The sequence below is a fragment of the Palaemon carinicauda genome, chromosome 31, assembly GCF_036898095.1.
Source record: "Palaemon carinicauda isolate YSFRI2023 chromosome 31, ASM3689809v2, whole genome shotgun sequence".
Taxonomy (NCBI): domain Eukaryota; kingdom Metazoa; phylum Arthropoda; class Malacostraca; order Decapoda; family Palaemonidae; genus Palaemon; species Palaemon carinicauda.
In genome coordinates, this window is record NC_090755.1 from 84,491,182 (window position 1) to 84,498,585 (window position 7,404).

Genomic DNA, 7,404 nt, shown 5'->3' on the forward strand with positions numbered 1-7,404 from the left:
GGCCAGCTATCTCAATTTTTTTACAAAAATTTAACAACAAGCCGAAACATGGTTATTAGGTGTGACTGGACATACGTATCATTCATTGTCCAAAACTAGCTATATCCAACTGAGGACGAATGTCCAAACAGGCACACCAAAACTAATAACAATAATGCATACAAAAAAAGATATTACCAAAGCAAAAAGAAAAATGCATGATAAAACCAAGATCATACATATGGTACATTGCTAGCAAATGATTACATGGTACCAAAAAACAAAACAAATTCTGACTTACAAATGATTCGGTAACTTGATAAAAAATAATTGTTACCTTTGTCAGAAACAAGATACTCAATATTCAGTGCACAAATACGAATTCCTGGTACGTACACGTACCACGGTTTCGTACATATATATATATTTATATATAGGGCTGATACATTTTATTAGATGCCCATAGATTCTGTTATATATCTTATATATTTTTTTTTTTTTTTTTCTCTTTTCTTTTTTAACATTCCGGCTTATATATTTTTTATTAGATGCCGAGAGAAAAAATGATTTATATCCTTTTTTATTTTATTTATTTTTTTAAATGTTATTTTAAATGTATTTTTAACAATGCAAATGTAGAGAATTTCTTTAATTACATATTACTAGCGTACTAGTCAGCTTTTCATACAAACATCATCCTGACAAATTACTCCCTTAGCGAATGAGGTGGCCACTCATACAGCTTTGAATTGTATCAGGTAAGGGGTATTGTCAGGGCTATTCAACTCGTTCCTTTGTAGCTGCTTGCTGTGCCGTAACCTACGCCAAACAAGGATGTTCACGGCGATAAATATCATCACCGTGAAACACAAACTAGCCAGTATTATGGGGTGAAGAATCTCTTTGTAAGTCGGCGACAGGTGGTCCTTTTCGGTAAGTTTCATTAAGTGTTTCGCCACACTTCCTTTATAGGGGAGAGGAAGTGCGGGCGTTGTAGAGGTCCACGTGAAATTCGCGAAGTAAGCACGTTCTCTGATGATTGTCCGTAGGCCAGTCACCATGGAATTCGGGGAAGTCCCGATACAGCCATCTGCTGCGACGAAGATGTGGTTGTGGGATGTGGATCCGTCAGGGCATGATATATTGAAGCCGTCCTTGTCGTATCGTATCCACGAGCCATTATTTAGTCTGCAATTGAATTCTTTATTGTCAAAGGGATAAAGCTTATCCAGACAATTTTCACTTGTATGGGAGAGAGCACCGTCTAGCACTATACCTAACTCGCATGAATCCATCAAGTTTTTACGGAATTCAAATGAGTCAGCTGTACATATTTTTCTATCCATTGCGTCCGAACAGTGAGTTAATTGATTTAAGTCTTTAATGACCGTATATGTTTCCTTGTCTGGGGAAATCAATACGTGTCCTGTCAAACTGGATATTACTGGATTTGAGTGATTCGTCATGAAAGTCGGAAATGGTGATATCCTGTAAGATTGCCAGGCATCAGAAGAATCAAAGGGAATTGTAATCCTAATCTTGTTATTATCTACGTTTACTGTAATTAGGCTGTAATAAAATTCTAACCTATGTTCGTCTAACAAAGGAACATAGCCTAGTTTATCCCTAGTGTTCTCCAGAACTAATTTTAAGTAACGTATAGGCAACAAATGGGGCGACAATACACCTTTAGTTGCTAACGTGATAGCTTCTACATAATCCTTGGATTTCTCAATGAAATGTGCAATTCTGTTATGTATGTGATCTATCTTTGAATCATAATACGTTAATGTTGCTAACAAATCCTGTACTTCCATAATTTGAACGATATTATCTGAATGTTCATTTAACAAATCCATAATTTTATTGATTGAAGCTAACTGATCCCTTAGTTCTGACATAATCAATTCATCTTTATGAGTCAAGAACTCAATTTTCTTATTTTGATTACTAATTTTAAGACGATTGGAAAGTCCTAAACCTAAACTTGCAACAGACCCAAAGATGCTTAATGCAGCATAAATGAACGGATTCCGTCTTTCTTTTTGTTCGTGTCCTACAGTCCACATCAAAAGGTCATAAGCCAAAGATCCTGTCTCTCCAGTCTTATTCTTTAAGTCATCAGATAGCATCTCTGCAATTTTTAATGTTGAGCTAAGCAAACTCTTAGTAGTCAAATGAAAATGTCTCCTATGCAACTCATCCAATGATGCAGAAAACCTTGAAATGGCGGTTCTTAAGCTAGTGACATCATTCTCTTGAAGAAAAATTGCTTGCATATGCACTTCGACAATTACGTTGGTTGATGTAATAAAAATGTCTTCTTGTCTTTCAACTATATTTCCATATTTAAAATATATATTCTTAGTCTTAGAACTCATCCCATACGAAAAAAATGTCTGAGCGAACAATATCACTCCCAACAACAAAAAATTCATCTTGGAAACCTGTAACGAGAAAAAACATATGTAATTACTCCTGTATTAAAAAGAAAACTTTTAAATTAAAATTAAAATTTTTCCTCACTTCTTTTTAATTTCTTATGTGAGACAATGGTACTATTCTCTCATCCGTGGGTTGGGCTACATTTTGAATTCTAAACCTATTGGCCGTTAATATTTCCAAAATGTTAAATGGGCCTTCAAACTTAGGTGTTAGTTTATAGTTGAGCCCTTTTCTGACATTGATTTGAATATAGATGTTATCACCCACGGTATATGTTTTAGTTGGTTTCGCTATTTTATCATGATTCCTTTTCATTATGATTTGTGATTCTTCTAAATTCTTTCGAAGGATATCATATCGACTTATACTTGCATTTATACATTCTTTTAAAGGATTTGATAGATTAGTTGTAGGCGTTAATACATGGAAAGGTGTTCTAACTGGGGTACCATACAATGCTTCATGCGGTGACATTTTAATTGATATATGATATGAATGATTCAGAGTACTCAGTGCCGCCGGTATTGCAATATCCCAGTTGGGGTCTGATCCCCCTAGTGTTACCCTTAATATATTTAATATCTTCCTATTTGCTCTTTCCACTAGCCCATTCGACTCTGGGTGATATATCATGGTATTGATCTTCTTTATTTTGAGGAATTCACACAATGAGGTAAGAAAGTGATTATTAAATTCACCACCCGAGTCTGAGATTATCATGTGTGGAATTCCATGTTTACAAATGTAACACTCGTAAAACTTCCTAGCGCATTCAATCGCAGTTTTAGTTTTAAGCGCTATTAGTTCTGTATATCGAGTTAAAGCATCTATAATTACTAAGAGGTGCTTATTCCCTCTGTCTGACTCGTAAAATCCTGTTAACAAATCTAAATGTATTCTTTCAAAGGGTTGATTGGGAACAGGATAAGTTCCTAAGCTAACAGGTGTTTTCGTATGCCCTTTGTTTTCCTGACATGTGCGACAATTAGCTATGTGTCTTTTTATATCTGTAAGCATTGTATGCCAATAAAACAATGATTTGGCTTTCTGTGACATTAATGAGAACCCAGGGTGTCCATGTAATGGATTTGAATGCAACCAATTCAGGACAGTGGAAACAAGTGAGTTTGGTACTACTACCTGGTCGTTAGTTACATGTGGTGTATTGCGGGTTTTCCTTGTCACAGTCCTACACAGAATATTATCTTTGATTACATAATTCTGCTGCTTATACTTTATATATTCTTTTTCTTTATGATTGCCTTTCAAAGCATTTATAATTGTTTCTATTTTCTGATCTTTTCTTTGCTCAGTCTGTAACAATTCAGCACTCCAGCCTAAATCTTCTTGTTCAGATATTGTTTTTACAATAGGCATGGATGTTGATATATCTATTAATTCAGCTAAAGACTCCGTACAAGATGACACGGGGTTGCGTGATAATGCATCCGCAATGATATTTGCTTTCCCAGGTAAATACCCGATTCTTGCGCCAAAATCTTGAATGATTAAATGCCACCGAGTTCGTTTAGGGCTGTGATTGAAGCCTTTAAAGAACTCTGTTAGTGGTTTATGGTCAGTAAGAACCTTAACGGGATAACCGTAAATTATGAACTTAAAATGCACTAGCGAATTAACAATAGCTAGTCCTTCCTTGTCTATTACTGCATATTTACTTTCGGAAGTTCTCAATTTTCGAGAATAGAAAGCTATCGGGAAAAACTGTTTATCATATTGCTGAAGCAATACCCCTCCCACTCCTAAGTCTGAGGCGTCTGTTGCAATGAAGAATTCCTTACCGAAGTCAGGAAATTTTAAGATAGGAGAACTACACAGTTCATCTTTCAAAGTATTAAACGCCTGTTGATGTTGCTCAGACCATATGAAATCTACGCCCTTCTTCGTAAGATCAGTTAAAGGAGCGGCTATTATTGAATAGTTGCGTATAAAACGCCTGTAATATCCACTACAACCCAGAAATTGCTGTATTCCCTTGACATTAGTAGGTATGGGAAAATTACGTATAGCCGACACCTTATCATGGACTACTTTAAGACCTTGGCTTGACACCATGAAACCCAAATATACTAATTCTGTTTTGAAAAATTCACACTTACTAATCTTTACCCTTAAGTTATGTTGTCTTAATCTCTGTAGTACTAGTTCTAACTTACGTAGATGTTCTTCTAAGGTGTTGGAAAAGATTACAAGATCATCCATATAGGCATGCAATATATCCCCTAACAAGTCTCCAAACACTATGTTAATCATTCTTGTAAATGTTATAGGAGCACAACGTAAACCAAAAGGCATCCGTAAAAATTCATAATGTCCCCTGGCTGTGCTGAAGGCTGTGTATGGGATACTATCTTCTTCTAATGATATCTGGTGAAAGCCTTTAAGTAAGTCCAAACTGGTAAAATATTTATTCTGACCTAACAAAGACAAAATATCGTCAGTACATGGCACTGGGAATCGATCAGGGATCGTTTCCTCGTTTAGACGACGAAAGTCGACACAGATACGCCATGTTCGATCTTTTTTCGGTACAACTATTAAAGGAAAATTATAAGGGCTATTTGATTTTCTAATGACTCCTTCCTCTAACATTTTACCTACTTCATCATTTATTTCATTCTGGAATTTCATAGGGAGTCTGTACGAGGGTACATATATAATTTTCTGTTTGTCTTTTAACCTTATTTGATGCTCGATCACATCTGTTTTCCCTAAGGATCCATCCGTAGTGGAAAAGACATCTGTATATTTATTTAAAAGTTCAAAAATTTTCTGCTGAATTTCTTCGTCTTGAATGTCCTTACTGATTTTATTTTTAATAGATCGTAAAAGGGATTCATCCGCAACTGATTGAGAGTGATTGATTTCAGCAACGGTAAGAATACGATGTTTATAAACTTCTACATCCAAGATATGTTGATTTTTGTGAATTACTAAAGTGTTATTTAAATGATTACAGACTTCGATATTACATTGCTGATGTGAGCCTACTGTATAAATAGCTTGTGTGACAGACAATCCGTTGGTTTTCAAAGTATCGGAAAGGATTAATATTTCAGATCCCGGTAGTGTTTTCTTTATTTGCACTATTAAATTCGAAGGTATGTTTGGTTCGATATATTGCGTGCAAGATGATATTACGGGTGAACGAGAATTCTGCTGGGTCGCGTGTATTATTTCTTTATTAGTGAGACAAGTTATTGGTTCTTCAACGTACGTTACGGTTACATTTGTCGTCTCCTTATTATCCAAAACAGACTTTAAAGTATTAGAAGACTTATAGAATTTCCCTTTGATATACACGCCGTGCTTTGCAGGAGCTAAGATAATGTTTTGATTTCCCATAGATGGGTATCCTATAATTACAGCTGGATACATATTAATGTTTTTCACAACAACAAATGTATCGGCAAACGTGCGATTACCGACTCTGAACTGAATATGAGTTATGCCTATGACGTTTAATTCATTATTTCCTATACCTGAAAGTCTGATTCCTGATTTTTCAATCGGAAAGTTCGAAAACAACAAATGATGCGTCTTCAAATCCATAATATTACGTGGACTACCAGAGTCAAAAAATAACGTAAAGGATTTGTGTTCTAAATTTACAGCATATAAGGTTGGCCGTAACTCATTTTGGCTTATTATTGTATGAATTCGTTGCAAATCTACGGGAGCATGCACTGTTTTACTTAATTCGGCCGTGTGTTTCATAGGAAAATCTATTGTCTCACATTTATCTGATAAAACATTAAATTGATTATTCAATACTATTGATGTTGACATAAATGACCTTGACCCAACATCACTCTCTTCCCCTCTAGAGTTAACTATGTGGTATTTGCTTTGTTCTGCACATTCTGAAAATTAGGCTGACTTTGCGAGGTCTGGTTTGACGGCCCAGGCTCAGCGATATTTGAAGAAGTGTTTGTTTGTTTCGGACTCTGAACTGCATTGACATTTTGTTGTTTCTTCTTATTGTTAAAATGAGGATTTTTCTTTTTATTTCCATATGGAACTGACTGTGGAATTGACTGTGTATTTCTAGGATATTGTTGTGTCTTACGCGCGTAACATTGACTATAAGAATGTGATCCTGTGTTGTGAACTGAACAAAATTTCGTTCTACAGTCTGCGCTTATGTGACCTTGACGTTTGCAGTTGTAACACGTCACTCCCGCTACTGGATTATTAATTACGTTCACTGTTTGTGGTTTTGTTTCATTCTTAGCAAAAACTTGAGTTAACACGGGATCGAGATCTGGACACTTGGACATGTGCTTCTTTATCTGTTTATAGACATCCAATTCCGTACTTGCAGGCATTAACTTCTTATCAAAGCACCGCACTAAAGCTTCAGGCAACATAAGTGTCATGCAAGTTAAATACATTAATCGTAAAAAATCTTTCACGGAGATATTATCGTTAGTAACCCAAGTGGAATTACCTAAAATGTCCTGATATTCGTTAAGCCTATCAGCTATGAGAGCTGCTCTCTCAACAACATTAAGCCGATTCATAGTGGCTTGATTAAGTGTATTTCGTAACGTTAACACCACATCCAAAGCTTCTTCACCCCCATAGATCGCGCGTAACCTAACTTTGAAATCATCCCAAGTAACTGCTTCCTGAAATGAAACACCTCTTAAATACGCACTCGCATCCCCCTTAGAAAAATCTATAAAACTTTTAGCTTCTTGTAATTGTACAAAAGGATCTACGATTTGTTTGGCATTTAAATGGGCATCAACGGATGAAATCCATGACTCCACATTTTGTGGCAAGAACCCGTTGACACGGCCTTGAAAAGGAAGGATTGCTGACCTGGCATTTACAAGCGTCACAATTGGAGGAGGATTAGCCTGGCCTACACCACTAGGTCCAGGGGTAGGGCTGACAGGAGGAGCCATGACTGCTGTATTCTTTTTTTTTCTATCTCTTTGACCCCTTTCAATCCTA

The 7,404-nt window shown here is 36.0% G+C and overlaps 1 long non-coding RNA gene across 1 annotated transcript in view; it reads right to left on the reverse strand.

Annotated features, from left to right (window-relative positions):
- Positions 1–876: 876 nt before the first annotated feature.
- Positions 877–7,404, reverse strand: part of LOC137625042 (uncharacterized) — a 6,783-nt gene continuing 255 nt past the window's right edge. Inside the window, exon 2 of the long non-coding RNA XR_011040815.1 lies at positions 877–1,167. This is a non-coding gene — a long non-coding RNA (uncharacterized lncRNA). The remainder of the gene's footprint in view (positions 1,168–7,404) is intronic.